At 42.4% G+C, this 16,146-nt stretch overlaps 1 protein-coding gene and 1 non-coding gene across 2 annotated transcripts in view; both read right to left on the bottom strand.

The window, feature by feature from the left end:
* Positions 1-16,146, bottom strand: part of LOC110527699 (neurexophilin-2) — a 106,492-nt gene that overhangs the window by 30,900 nt on the left and 59,446 nt on the right. The gene's annotated exons all lie outside the window — the stretch shown is intronic.
* LOC118965405 (U7 small nuclear RNA) lies at positions 9,489-9,542 on the bottom strand. Its single transcript, XR_005052731.1, has one exon. It is a non-coding gene; the product is annotated as a U7 small nuclear RNA (small nuclear RNA).

Raw genomic sequence — 16,146 nt, 5'->3', positions numbered from 1 at the left:
TACACTTTCCTTAACAAAAGGTGCTAAGTAGAACCATGTAGGATTCTTCGGTTTTTCCCAACAGGGGAACCCTTTTTGGTGCTAGGACGAACCCTTTGCAGAGGGTTGTACTTACAATCCTCTATGTATGATTCTTCATAAAAATCCTGTATATGGTTTTACCTAGAACCCTATACGAACGGTTCTACCGAGAATCCTTTTATCTTTGAAGGTTTCTTCCTAGAGCCTTATTAGCCTTTAAAATTAAACTCTTTATGACAATTATATATATCACAAGGCCTTACTTTGATAGCCTAGTTTTACCCTAACACAGAGGTGGTAGAAAACTCCTGGGTTACAGGTCACATCAGGCCTGCAAGTAATATTATACTAGCTTGCAAAGTGATGTATAATTCCTATTGGGATTCAGCCAGAGTTATGATATCCAACAGTTGGAATTTTTATCCACCCACAACCAGTATTCAGAATGACTGCCAGGGTTAGGAGCATTGGTAAAGGAGACTACCTAAACCCCTAAAACTCATCTCTGGACCTCAGAGCCAGTTCCACTGCATTTTTCAATGTTCCCCTCTAATCAGGGACTGGTTCATACCTGGGACACCAGGTATGTGCAATTAATTATCAGGTAGAACAGACAACCAGCAGGTTCCGGACCACGTCGGGTAAGAATTGAATACTCCTGATCTAAACCATTTGAATTGTAACAGGTGCAATAAATACAATTTGAACGTTGGATTAGTTTAGAAACATGTAATCTTAAGTCTTATGTAATAAGACTTAAGAAGAACTATTGGATATAAGAGCAACGTCAACTTACCAACACTACAATGGACAAAGGGCAGACGGAGCGGTCTTCTTGTCAGGCTTCGTAAATGGGCACATTGCTCACCACTCCCGAGTATACTACTCGCCAATATCCAGTCTCTCGACATCAAGGTAGACGAAATTCGAGCAAGGGTTGCCTTCCAGAGAGACATCAGAGATTGTGACATTCTCTGTTTCACGGAAACATGACTCTCTCGGGGTATGTTGTCGGAATCGGTTCAGCCACCGTGCTTCTCCATGCATCGCACCGACAGAGATAAACACCTCTCTGGGAAGAGGAAGGTGGCGCAATCATAACAACATGCATGAGCTCGAGTCCTTCTGTTCACCCGACCTAGAATTAAATGTAGGCCATTCTACCTACCAAGAGAATTCTCGTCAGTTATAGTTGCAGCTGTGAACATCCCCCTCAAGTGAACACCAAGAGGGCCCTCAAGGAACTTCACTGAACTCTATGTAAACTGGAAACTATATATCCGGAGGCTGCATTTATTGTAGCTGGGGAATTTAACAAAGCAAATTTGAGAACAATGCTACCGAGAGAGCCGTTATTTTCTCTATTTGGTTAGGTCAGGCTGTCTATCGTTGTTTCTGATTGGGAATCATACTTAGGCAGCCTGTTTTGCCACCTTAATTGTGGGTAGTTGTCTGTGTTAGTGGCCTGTATAGCCCTAGTCCGCTTCACGTTCGTATTTTGGTGTTTTCTTGTTTTGTTGGCAACATTTATAACATTAAAGAAGAATGTACACTCACAACGCTGCACCTTGGTCCGGTCATTTCCCTGACGACTTTCGTGACAATCAGCATATTGATTGCACAACACGTAGGGCTAATACTCTTGACCACTGCTACTCTAACTTCTGTGATGCATACAAAGCCCTCCCCCTCCCTCTCTTCAGCAAATCCGACCACGACGCCATCTTGTTCATCCCGGCTTATAGGCAGAAACTCAAACAGGATGTACTAGTGACGAGAACCATTCAACACTGTCTGACCAATCGGAAGCCACGCTCCAAGATTGTTTTGATCACGCAGACTGGAATATTTTCCGATCAGCCTCAGAGGACAATATTGACCTATACGCTGACTCAGTGAGTGCGTTTATAAATAAGTGCATTGGAGAAGTCGTACCCACTGTGACCATTAAACCTACCCTAACCAGAAACCGTGGATGGATGGCGGCATTCGCGTAAAACTGAAAGCGCAATCCACTGCATTTAACCATGGAAAGAGGTCTGGAGATATGGCTGAATATAAACAGTGTAGTTATTCCCTCCGCAAGGCAATCAAACAAGTGTAATGCCGGTACAGGGACAAGGTGGAGTCTCAATTCAACGGCTCAGACACGAGATGTATGTGGCAGGGTCTACAAGAAGTCAAAGACTACAAAAACAAAAACAGCCACGTCACGGATATCAACGTCACGCTTATAGACAAACTAAACACCTTCTTTGCCCGCTTTGAGGATAATACAGTGCCACCGTCTCGGCTCGCTAACAAAGTCTGTGGCCCTCCCTCTCCTTCTCAGTGGCTGACGTGAGTAAAACATTTAAACATGTTAACCCTCGCAGGCTGCTGGCCCAGACGGCATCCCTAGCTGTGTCCTCAGAGCATGCACAGACCAGCTGGCTAGTGTGTTTACAGACATATATAATCGCTCCATATCCCAGTCTATCGTCCCCACATGCTTCAAGATGGCTACCATTGTTCCTGTACCCAAGAAGGCAAAGATAACTGAACTGAATGACTACCGCCCCGGAGCACTCACTCCTGTCATCATGAAGTGCTTTGAGAGGCAAGTCAAGGATCATATCACCGCCACCTTACCGGCCACCCTAGACACTCTTCAGTTTTCATACCACCCCAACAGGTCCACAGATGACACAATCGCCATCACACTGCACACTGCCCTATCCCATCTGGACAAAAATAATACTTATGTAAGAATGCTGTTCATTGACTACAGCTCAGCATTCAACACCATAGTACCCTCCAAGCTCTTCATCAAGCTGGAGGCCCTGGGTCTCAGCCCCTCCCTGTGCAACTGGGTCCTGGACTTTCTGGCGGGCCGCCCCCAGGTGGTGACGGTAGGAAACAACATCTACTGCACCTTGCCTATGCTGCTCGGCCATCGCTCATCCATATATTTATATAGACATATTTTCATTCACCCCTTTAGATTTGTGTGCATTAGGTATTTGGTGAGAAATTTTTAGATTACTTGTTAGATTTGTGTGTAGTAGGTAGTTGTTGGGAATTGTTAGATATTACTTGTTAGATATTACTACACTGTTGGAACTAGAAGCACAAGCATTTCACTACACTCACATTAACATTTGCTAACCATGTGTATGTGACTGATTTGATTTTGTATGTTATTTATCATGAGGTAGCATAAGATTAATAAATACATAAATGGAAAAAACAAAGACAATCAATAAAAATCAGCAAAAGTTTTACTCTCTCTCTGGCTAATTTGCTGTGTTCAGATTCAGAAGGCTTCTATGTAGAACCTTCTTGTCTTCCAAAGAATCTTTCTTGCCTTCCAAAGAATCCTTAAATATTTTTTTCCCCACAAAAACGACGGTTCTTAGGATGTTTAAGGTTCTAGGTAGAATCCTTTGCCTTACAAAGAACCCTCATCTTCCAATAAGGGTTCTTCAGATGAAGACGGTTCTTGGTAGAACCCGTATCCTCCACAAAGAACCCCTTTGGAACTCTTTTTTTCCCCTTAAGAATCTACCACCGCCACACCGACCACCCCACATGCACTAGAGATGAGCAATGGGCCGGCTGGAGTTTGGATTTTTTACTTTTTGCGTACTCCACATATTAGTCTTCTCGTGTTCGTTTGAGCGAGCATACTTTTACATGTGGTAGCTATACCTCAACATTTCTGCCTTTTGCTCGCTCTACTGTTCGATTTCCTTTTCAAGCAAAACAGAACACATTTTTTTTTTATAAACCTTATGTCTGAAATTCACAATGAATTTGTAAATAGCAGGCTACTGTTTTTCATTTGTTCCTCATTCTAGTGATGAAAAGTACACGGTGTGTTTCAAATCAACCAGCCATTCAAATCAAGACATCTATCTGGCAAGTAAGGTTTGATCTTGTAAGAGAGAATCCAACAAACAACACCTGCACATGCTGTGTTTGATATATGTGTATGTTACACTACACTACATTACATTTGAGCTACAAACGTAGCTATAAACAAGAGTAGTAGAAGTATCTAAAAATGATTCTCACAAATTGAAATGGCATAGTTCTGTCAGTCTTGATTAGTGTAGTAGTACAGGTTGCTAGCTTACTGGATATATGATATGAGATAAAACAATCTTATTACCATGGAAATGAACTTGAATGGAGTAGAATATGAAACTGAAGTTACAGCACTATATGGGTCACACACAGGATGACAGATACTGTTTTCATTCAAATGAATAAAAAGGCTTTCAGAAATGTAGAATTATATTGTTTTCACTCCATAGATAGCTGGTGGTGGGGCTTCAGTGTACTGCCAAGTCACAAAGTCTGCATCCCAAATGGCAATCTATACTCTTAGGGGGAAAAAAAGGTGCTATCTAGAACCTAAAAGGGTTATTTGACTGTCCCCATAAGAGAACCCTTTGAAGAACACTTTTAGTTCCAGTTAGAAGCCTTCATGAAACTCAAAAAGGTACTACCTGGAACAAAAAGTGTTCTCCTATTTTTGTGCGTATTCCCATGGGTCTCTGGTCAAACGTAGTGCACAATAAAGGGAATGGGATGGAATTTGGGATGCATACTACAGATACAGGGCAAGGACGTATCCATCCATTCTATTTTGACAATGATCTCATAACAAAATAATATACTTTTTTTTCATTCGCTGAAGAAGAAGGGAGAGCTGGAAATGACATTTAATTACAGAGAGCAAAAATAAAGCCCCAAGGAAAAGAGATAAACCAGTTGGGGAAAAAATAGGAAAAAAAGAGAAAAGGCAGTAAACGCGATTTGGCAGTCTAGTGGTGTTGCTGGATTATCATGAAAATGAAAGCGACTGAGTCAGGGAGTATCAGTCAGCAGGGAAATGGAGCCGTGGCAGATAACACATAACCACAGTAAGGGGGGACGGGGGACAGAGAGAACGAATGAGAGGAGTGTGGGGAATGAGAGAGAGAGAGAGTGGGAGAGAGAGAAATAGATGGAAGAGAGAGAGAGGGGGGAGAAGAGAGAGAGGCAGAGAGGAGTGTAAGGAAGAAAGAGTAGAAAGGGAGAGTGAGAGGTCTAATAAGACATGCAAGAGAATATCAAGGGAGATTGCAAGAAAGAAAAGAGAAAGACAGGCCAAATAAAAACAATATATGACACAAAGAGAGATTATGAGAGCATAATAACAGAGAAATGAGGATCTCTTCACCCAATAATGAATAATCTTACTGTAGCTTCTACAGCAGTAATATCTCAAATGCAATTTTAAGGTAGTTCTGGGACTGTGATTTTGGCTGGAGGACTGATAGGCGTAGTCAACAATAATTTATCTGTAAATCATGATAGAATCATTTTAAAAACAGCTGCTTGATCATTAGGTATAACGGCTGGTTGATTTGAAACACACCGTGTACTTTTCATCACTAGGAATGAGGAACAAATGAAAAACAGTAGCCTGCTATTTACATATTTTATTGTTGCTTGCATCTGTATAGACGAGCCGGAATGTTTGTTTATGGCTTTCCTTGCCTGTCTTCACACAGTTATGTGCTGTATAAACATGAATTTGAAACAAATAATAAATGTAATCATGTAAATGAATGAATTAATGAATGAGAACAATAAAGCATGCCTGTACAGTAAGATTGAAACCTTCCATTCCATTGCTACTTTCTCTTAGTAGACTGGTTTAACTGTAATATGCAGCATGTGTTGCATAGTACAATATGAGTGTTGCACTGAGGCTTCAACAAGAGAGAAAAATAAATCATGACCCAGGGTACGAGTATGAGCTATAAAAGATTCAAAATAGTTTATGGATAGACAGATGATGTCAATAACTGAGCTCGGTAAAGTAAAAAAGTATGGTTTGTTAGAATAACAATTCCTTCAAAATGAATGAATACATGGTATTGTTTGCATCCCAAATGGCACCCTATTCCCTATAGTGCACTACTTTTTACCAGGGCCCATAGGGGAATAGGGTGCCATTTAGTACATAGTCATTTGGGATGCAAGTCTTCTCTTCCTTAGAAAGCCAACGGGATCCAAGACACACACACCTAACTCAGAGAGAGAAGACAAAGCTATAACTCCTGTACTGTATTTCTTGTGGCTGACTTGGCCTGTGTTGTGTTTTGGCAGTGAGTCAGAAGATAGATATACAGTGTAGACTAAAGGTCTCTCTCTAATAGGGCTGGAGGGTTAGTAGACAATTTCCTAGAGCTCTCCTCCTCTTTATACCTTTTTACCTACAGTTATCCACTCTCTCCTAATCTTCAAACTGGAGGCACTGGGGTTAAGCACTATCCCTCTAGGCTGGGTAAAGTCCTATATATTAGGAATGGAGCAAGTGGTAGAGGTTAATGGTTCACTGTCTCAGGCAAAACCAATGAGTTGTGGCGTTCCGCAGGGGAGCGTGCTTGGGCCTCTGCTTTTTTCATTGTATATTAATGATTTGAACAATGATTGTTCTTGCCGTATTTTTCTTTATGCAGATGACTCTACACTTCTGGTGTCTCACAAAAGTAAAACTATGTTGGAGAGCATACTTAGCACAGAGCTTACTAACATTAGCGAATGGCTTGGAGATAATAAGCTATCTCTGCACTTAGAGAAAACTGAAGCAATTATTTTTGGATCCAGACCTAAATTGTGTAGGTTGTATGAAATCAGAGTGGAGTTAGGGGGTGAGGTGCAGATTTCTAAAACCTCTGTTAGCTACTTGGGATGTATCCTTGATGGAAGCTTGGGAGGTGTGAGCATGGCCAATAAGGTGCTAGGAAAGGTTAATGCCAGGACTAAGTTTTTGACTAGAAACTCCAAGCTGCTTAATAAGTTCTCCATGAAAGTGCTTGCTACTGCCCACATTCAATGCAATTTTGACTATGCTAGCAAATCCTAGTTTGGGAGCGTATCTAAATTTATGAAGGGGAAGCTCCAGATATCCCAGAATAAGCTGATCAGGGTAGTATTGAAGGTGGGTCCACGTACTCACATAGGCAGGAGCTGCTTTCAGGAACTAAATTGGCTGCCTGTTGAGGCTAGGGTGTCCCAGATTAGGCTAGGTTTGGTTTACAGGAGTATTTATGGTCCTGCGCCCAGATATCTAAGTGATTACTTTCCTCGTGATAGGGATGCACACAATCACAGCATCAGATCAGGTGTTGCTGATGTGTGCTTATACAGGTTCAGGAGTAATGCTGGGGAAAGGTACTTTCTTGTATACTGGAGCCTCAGAATGGAATGAGTTGCCTCTGCCCATAAAATCAATGTCCTCTCTGGGCAGCTTTAAAAATAAAGTAAAAATATGTTTGATGTCTTCTGTGCCCATATGAATAACCCCTATGATGTAACTGGAATGACGATATAGATGTTCTTCTTCTCTGTTTTTGTTTTATTATTTCACTGCCATACTGTGTTCGATCTTGTCTAGCCATCTTGTCTCAGGAGGACCACAATGGGAAAAAGTCCCAGACTATATTGTGTGTTATCCTCCATGATTTTATTCATGTGCATGTATGGCTTTTTCAAGTTTATGTGTTCTTGTTTTTTAAAATGGTTGAATGAATAAACTAAACTAAAACAAGCTTTATACCTTCACAGAACAGCGCAAACTGACTCTAACCAGAATAGAAAGAGGAGTGGGAGGCCCCGGTGCACTACTGAGCAGGAGGACAAGTACATTAGAGTGTCTAGTTTGAGAAACAGACACCTCACATGTCCTCAACTGGCAGCTTCATTAAATAGTACCCACAAAACACCAGTCTCAACGTCAAAAGAGAAGAGGTGACTCCGGGATGCTGGCTTTCTAGGCAGAGTTCCCATGTCTAGTGTCTGTATTCTTAGTCATCTTAATCTTTTCTCTGCCTAGAAGGCCAGCATTCCGGAGTCGCCTCTTCACTGTTGACGTTGAGACTGGTGTTTTGCAGGTACTATTTAATGAAGTCTGTTTCTCAAACTAGACACTCTAATGTACTTGTCCTCTTGCTCAGTTGGGCACCGGGTCCTCCCACTCCTCTTTCTATTCTGGTTAGAGCCAGTTTGCGCTGTTCTGTGAAGGGAATAGTACACAATGTTGTATGAGAGCTTCAGTTTCTTGGCAGTTTCTCGCATAGAATAGCCTTAATTTCTCAGAACAGAAATAGACTGACGAGTTTCAGAAGAAAGGTGTTTGTTTCTAGCCATTTTGAGCATGTTATCGAACCCAAAAATCCTGATGCTCAGATACTCAACTAGTCTAAAGAAGGCCAATTTTATTGCTTCTTTAATCAGGACAACAGTTTTCAGCTGTGCTAACATAATTGCAAAAGGGGTTTCTAATGATCAATTAGCCTTTTAAAATGATAAACTTGAATTAGCTAACACAATGTGCCATTGGAACATAGGAGTGATGGTGGTTGCTGATAATGGGCCTCTGTACGCCTATGTAGATACTCCATTAGAAATCAGCCGTTTCCAGCTACAATAGTCATTTACAACATTAACAATGTCTACACTGTATTTCTGATCAATTTAATGTTTTTTAATGGACAAAAAATGTGCTTTTCTTTCAAAAACAAAGACATTTCTTTTTCTTTTTTTTGTATTTTTATCCCTTTTTACTCCCCAATTTCGTGGTATCCAATTGGTAGAAGTTACAGTCTTGTCTCATCGCTGCAACTCCCGTACGGACTAGGGGGAGGCAAAGGTCGAGAGTCATGCATCCTCCAAAACACAACCCAACCAAGCCGCACTGCTTCTTGACACAAAGCCCATCCAACCCGGAAGCCAGCCGCACCAATGTGTCGGAGGAAACATCGTACACCTGGCAACCGTGTCAGCGTGCACTGGCCCTGGCCCGCCACAAGAGTTGCTAGTGCGTGATGAGGATATCCCTGCCGGACAAACCCTCCCCTAACCCGGACGACGCTGGACCAATTGTCCACCGCCCCACGGGCCTCCCGCTTGCAGCCAGCTGCGACAGAGCCTGGACTCGAACCGAGAATCTCTAGTGGCCTTAGACCACTGTGCCACTCGGGAGGCCCCTACAAGGACATTTCTAAGTGACCCCAAACTATTGAACGGTAGTGTATACTATACTGTAGTAATTACAGTAGTGTTTTTGTGGACTGTATTATGATGTAGTACCTCCATACTCAATTGGAAAATCTCTGCCCCGTGCAAAATGCAACATTTTCTCTCGTCCAACAAGAGGGGTGTGAAAAGTTTGGGGTTGCACGGTTTGAAAGGTGGGGGTTTGTTTTTACACCGATAAATTACATTATCCATCCGGACCTTTACCACCTAGGAAATGTGTGTGACCGGACCTTCTCAAATAGTACTTGAGTACCCCTGCAGTGGTATTTACTGTAGTGTTTTTGCAGATTGTAGTACGGTACACTGTAGTAGTTACTGTCATGTTTTTGGGGACATTACTGTAGTATTTGTTAAAGTGTTTTTGTTTTATTAACTTCAACAAAAAAGTGGGGGGCTTTCTCCTTTAGGAAACCTACTGGAGAAATACTAAAAGAGCAAATTTCCCATATCCTGTAGGCAGGTCGGACTTGGTTCTGAACAGGGAGTTCAGAGCTCCTGCTCTTTTTTATAACCATAGGGAACACACTAAATGGTCTATATTTGGCATGTCGCATTCTAACTTACAGGTGTTACAAATTTGGGATACAGGGGAGGGGAATGGGCATGGTATTTGCAAATGAAATACTGTAGTATTTACAGTAGTTTAAAAAAATGGTGTTTTAGCGGACGGTAGTGCTTTTTCTGATATTACTTTGGTATTTACTATAGTGTTATTTTGTGTGGATAATACTTTAGTATTTACTATAGTATTCTACAGTATACTACACAATTCTGTACTAAGTACTACCCATGATCAAGTGATACTACAATGTGCAGTATACTACACTTTACTACAGCATTCTATAGTAAGTACTCTATAGTCAACTTTTAGTAAAACAAAATTATTACCTCATCAATCAACACAGTAACTCTTCCATCTAGAGATACGGTTTTGGGGGAATTCAGCATTTGTGTGTGTGTGTTCTCAAGGTTTCAGCATTCCTTCCAACATAATTATAACTCTAACAGAGAGACAGGTGATGATGATGCTAGAATGCTTTCTTCTACAGTGTGAGTGTGACTGTGCATGCTTGATGTGGAAGAGCCAAAGCCATTGGAACCTTTCTTTCTTTCTTTCTTTCTTTCTTTCTTTCTTTCTTTCTTTCTTTCTTTCTGGAGTAACTTCAGTGACTGATAGATCAGCGAGAAGTAAGCAATCTTCTATCTATCTCTCAGATCAGCATATCTCTCTCAGATCAGCATGCCCTGCTCAGGTGGCGGTTGGGTGGGTGGACTACGATGTTGTCACTGATGCCACTCCACCCTGATCAATCACACTGTTTTCAGAGTAGAGAGAGGGAGAGAGGGGGAGAGAGGGAGGAGGAGAAGCAAAGGTAGAGCAAGGGAGGTAGAGAGAGAGAGAGAGAGGCACAGAGCGAGAGAAAAAGAGAGAGGCAGAGAGAGGGAGGTAGTGAGAGGTGGGGGGTGGGGGGGCATCTCTTTTGCATGCCGGATGGCAGGCAATGCATCAAAAGATGACAGCTTTCCCATTCTTCTTTAAATAAGAGTAGCAAGACTCCTGGCTGTGCTTTAAGTTTAATCATTCATCTAAATAAGTTGCACAGAGAAACTCTCGGAGTTGGAGGCTAGAAGCCGGGCGCTAGGCGGAGGGGGGAGAGCTAGGCAGCCTCCCAGGGGGCGAAAAAGGCAAAGCGGAATAAGAACCGACGTCGCGCTGCTGAATTTCTCATTTGTAAATGTGTAAACATATATTTGACTCAGATTGCCGACGCCAAACCGTGCCCCCTTTGCAGATTTATGTATTGGTTGAGTTCATGGCAGTTAAAGGAGGAGAGGAGGGAGGAGAGCGAGAGACAGAGAAAGAGAGATATAGTGAGAGAAAGAGAGGCAGATAGGAGAGAGGGAGCGTATGGTGGCAGAATGAGAGACGGGACTCGTTGACGCGTCGTTGCGTTGAGGCGCTAAGTGACAGTGATTGATGCTCTCTGTGTTCTCAACTTATCAAGCAGTATAAGCAATGACGCTGCCACTCCATAAGAGATAAATAGCAGAAATATACTGTATATCAGCGATGAATAAAGAATAACATAAACACCAGGGATGGGGGTAAAACGGAGAGACCTATCTACATAATGAATAGAAAAATAGGGGAATGGGGGAGAGGGAGAGAGAGAGGGGTAGTGGGGGGAAAGAGGAAAGAAGTAGAGGGGGAGGAGTAGAGGGGGGAGAAGATATGGGAGGAAAGGGAGAAGGGGGAGAGAAAAGGAGGGGGAGAAATGGAAGAGAAGAAGAGAGAAGGAAGAGAAGAAGAGAGAAGTCCCAGCGGGTGAGGGGAAGATGAGGGGATGGCGTGTAGCAGGTTGGGGGGAGACATCAGCGGGATTGGGATTGGGATGCCGGGAACACATGGGCCTTGCTTCTGACAACGCAGACAAGCAAGTCACCCAGGCGGCAAAATAAAGGCTGTGTCCCAAATGGGACTCTATTCCCTACATAGTGCACTAATTTTGACCAGGTTAGGGAATCGGGTGCCGTTTGGGCTGCAGGCAAAGCCTGGTCTGCCTGTGATTTGTTTCCCCAGCTCATCAGTGGGAAAGCTGGATGACGGATGGACTGGCGCTGGGTGCTCTGTGGTCTGCCCAAAGTGTCAAAGTTACTCGCACTAATAAAGACCCACTTTTCTTTTTGTCGCCCTTCCTCCCTTCATTCTCCCTACTGCATTGCCAGTAAGTTGGGTGGTCGGTCGAGGCTTCCTTCTTTTTCTTGTTCTTTCCCATTTTTCTCCATCTCCCTCCTTTCCTTCCCCCAATGCATTGCCAGAGCTGTACGATCTGGTCTTCGCCTTCCAATTCCTCACAGAGCAAAGTGGGTATCAAAGGAATTGGAGTGGTTTGTAAGGCAGGCAGTAGCGCTAGGCGGGATGTAATTGGCTGATTAGAAAATGATGAAAAGACTAAACGTTTCATGTCTTTCTTCCTCCTGTGAGCTGTTCTCTCTGTGTTTCAGACGGGTTTCTCTTTTCCTCTCTGACCTTCTCTCTCTCTCTCGTTCTCTCTCGCTAGCTGGCTCCCTTTCCTTCTCTCTCTCCCTCCCTCTCTCTCTTCCCCCCTCTCTCTCTTTCCCCTCTCTCTCTCTTTGACCTATTATTTTTCGCTGGCTCAGAAATGGAGAGATGGCTGATGGTGGTTAGTTGGAGCTGAGGCAATGGATGGTGCTTATGAATATGTCCCTGATTCCCCTCTGTGCTGGTCTGGCCGATCTATGGGCACACACAGCCATTACCCTATCACCTACTAAACTACAGCAGAGGAGCACAATTCCTTTGGCTAAGGCTCGGTTTCCGATGGGGCCAGAAAATTTTACACTAATGTCAACAATTTGTTTCTATAGATATCTAAATAGTGTAATATCCTTCACAAATAACAGTAACCACTGTAGCTACCACTTTCAGTTATTATCCCAACGCTTTCCTGTGGTCTGGACTCTGAATACAGAGCTGAATACACAGTGCAGTGCTTTCTGTACAGTGAGGTCTTCCTCTCACGCATTTTGGATGCTTTTACTTTACCTCTGAATGTCTGGCTGTATGTCCTGTATGTACTGAATCACTGTGTCTGCCCAAGGACATAGCATAGGGACCCCTTACTGGGCTCTCTACAATCCACACCATCTGGACATAAAGGCAGTAGTGCTGACCACATCTCTTCTCCTCTACTGCTCTCCTCTCTCCTGGAGAGAAACTGCTAGATGTGGAGATGTGGAGCAGACCTGGGTTCAAAAACGATTTGATACTATTCAACAACTTTCAAACAGTACATTTGCTCTAGCCTGCCCGGAGTGCCAGATTGGGGTTTGCCATTTTGGGACTATACTATTGGTTACATTGTAACCAGGCAATCTAAATAAAGCTCTGATAAAATATGAAATGATGTGAGACAGTATCTGAACCCAGGTCTGATGTGGGGTAGCTACAGAACAGGCTAATCGATCCAGCGTAGCTAGATAGTTCTCCTGGAATGAGAGTGGTAAATCCACAGAAGAGTTGGATTGGGAGTGAGGGCGTATAGAGGCGTATAGAGGGAGATATGTGATGTATGTCAGTGTCTTTACTCCTCCAGAACTGGCCAGAGAGGGAAAGAGTGAGAGACATAGAGAGAGGGAGATCCCTCCATCCGCTCCCGAGACTGACCGAGCGCCTCTTCCATCACCATTCCACTTAGTTTCATTCTCACAAGTCCAATATGTGACAGATGTGAACAGAGAAAACGTAAATGTGACAGTAACTTATAGGTAGCCTAGTGGCAAGTAACATGTTGTATTTCATATTAGAGGAGACCTACTGTAATAGCATACGGTAATCGGAATGAATGGATTAATGAATTAAAGTGGAACTGACAGCGTTTTAGCAACACAAAATCTTATTCTTATTCTTATCTGTTCATATACACCCACAGGAAGAATATGACACCTCTTTTTTTCTTTCTTTTCTGACAAGCAAGCACTTGGATTTGGTCATTTTCACATCTTCATAAATTCATAGAATGTTTGGAAATTAAGGCATTTGTGAGAATTCTATAGCAATATAGAGTGGGAAAGCGACCGTGCATTTGGACAATTAATAGACACCGCCGTAAATAAAACCCATCTGTCTCGTCCAGAACCAGAGTCTATGCAGACCAGTGTGCCATAGCCAATCAGAGCTACAGTAGGCCTTTATGCAAATAAGCTTTTGGCCACAAAGGCCTGCCACCATTCACTTTGAACTGGACTGTGTGTTTACAGGTAGTTGCAACACCGCAAATTTAGATCATTAGAACACATTCACCAACAGCCATAAAATACACCTGAATTGATTTCAGCAAATATGTAAACACCATGGGATTCCTCTCACATTTGTGAAATATACAGTCCTATTGATCAAACAACCATGAAAAGGTAGGCCCTCTCTCCCTTAGTTATTTACATCAACAACAACAAGATCAACAACTAATGCTAGCCAGAGTGAGATGAGCTAAAATCTAACGAGGGAACATTAGATAAACCCTCTCAAACTTTTTCAGCTAGCTGGCCGTCAAAATTGCATTGATAAACAATGGGGAATAGTAGCCTGCTCATCCTTCTGCAGCTTCCCTGCAAATGCATGCTTGTCCCAACCCACGTTTTGACAACTGAATGGGAACCTGCCTGCCCATTTGATCGATGCTAAATACATTTGACTGACAACTAAGTGTGGGTTCATAAATTGCCTTCAGTGTGTCAGAGTGTGCTCTGGGTGGTTCGTAAATGACGAGCCCTGTCAGATTTGTGTTTTTGTAAATTCAGAGTGGTTCACTCTCTGAGCATTCTGAGCGCACACCGCACTATTTAAACTGGAAGATCTGGCCCGAGGAGTAGCGTTTCGCACAACGGCAGTCAAGCACCCGAGCTAACTGGCTAAAGTTGGCTTGCTTGCTACCTACTTCCAGACACAAATGAGAGAACATCTTACTCTGACCATTTTACCCACCCTAGCAGAGCTGGTTAGGCTGTTCACATGTTATCTAGAGTGTTAATGACTAACTGGAAATAATAATAATAGCTGGCAATAATTTAACTTTTTTTGCCGAATTTTACTTACACCTGTCATATTCAGCGGGTGTTGCGCATTTCGTAAATTAATCAGTTTTTCTGCTCTCTGGCACACTCAGAGAGTGCTCTAAAACCGGAGTAGATAGCCAGAATGAATTTACAAAAGAAAGACATATACTAACAGTCGTTCAAGATCAGCATAGCTGAGCTAGTTAGCTAGCGAAGCGATTCACATTTCTTACAAAGGGATTCACATTTCGATACTGCAGGGCAGCAGTATCGCTGGTTCAATTACTGTGTGTGTCCCTCTGTCTGCCTGTTGACTAGATGGGTAGGTCTAATAGCTTTAGTAAATACACACACACCTTTATAATAACACACAGACACGCCCGTACACATGCATCCAGGCACGCACACACACTCTCACCCAGAGGTGTCATGACATAGGGGGAACAAAGGGCACGTGCCCCCTCAGATTTGCCCTTGTTATTAAAATGTTAAACGTTAAATGAATTACTAAACATAGTTTTTAAGCCCACGTTTTATCAGAATTATTAATGAAAAAATCTTCCAGCTGTATTTTGCGGAGGGGGAACACTGACTGGACCAGGCAACGAGTCCCCTCCCCCCATGCTCCTAAGTAAGAACAGAACTCCGATAGAAAAAGTATCCCGATTGGGTTTTAAACAGTAACATGTAATAAAGTATCGATACATAAATAAATACATTTAAAAATGATTCCTTTGTTTCAACTATACTGTGCCAATATAACATAACTCATTTTGTTGTATTCAGAGGGTGAACAGTGTATACAATGTGTGTTTTCTATTTGGACATTTAAGCAACTTTTGGAACAATCTTATGGGGTTTTTACAGGTTTTCCTGTTAGGATGTTTGCAGCCTCCATATGTTTGCAGCAAGTAGCCTATTATCGTTTCCCATTGCTGGATCTTGGCTCTCTCCTTTTCATGAGGTTGTTTAGAAAGTTTCCTATTTTGACCAACAGGATCAGATACCACAGGCTCCAAACTGGCGAAGGGATATATAACCAAAAACTCCATGACACGCAAGAGCTCAAAGTATGACCCTAGGTAGTCAGCACGCGAACAGCTGAGAGTGACACGTGCATGAAAAAAAATGATCATATACTATGGTATGAATACTAAAGTATTCACTGTAGTATTTACTGTGGTATATTGTAGTATTTACAGTTACCTATAGAATAAATAACATGGTAAAATAAAACTGTAGTATATACTGTAGTATTTACTGTAGCGTTTTTGCAGACTGTAGTATACTGTAGTGTTTAGGTTGAATTATTGTCAACATAGAAATTGAGGCCTTCACCTTCAGGAAACCTACTGGAGAAATATTAAAACAACACATTTCCATAACCTGTGGGCAGGTAAAACTGCGCTTCTGCTCTTTTCTATAATCTGTAGGAAACATAATACATGGTCTATACTTGGCATGTAGGTT

Source organism: Oncorhynchus mykiss, chromosome 7 (assembly GCF_057628025.1).
Source record: "Oncorhynchus mykiss isolate SJ-2025 chromosome 7, ASM5762802v1, whole genome shotgun sequence".
Classification (NCBI taxonomy): Eukaryota; Metazoa; Chordata; class Actinopteri; order Salmoniformes; family Salmonidae; genus Oncorhynchus; species Oncorhynchus mykiss.
The sequence above is the reverse complement of the archived record's forward strand: the minus strand, read 5'-3'. Positions and strand labels throughout refer to the sequence as shown.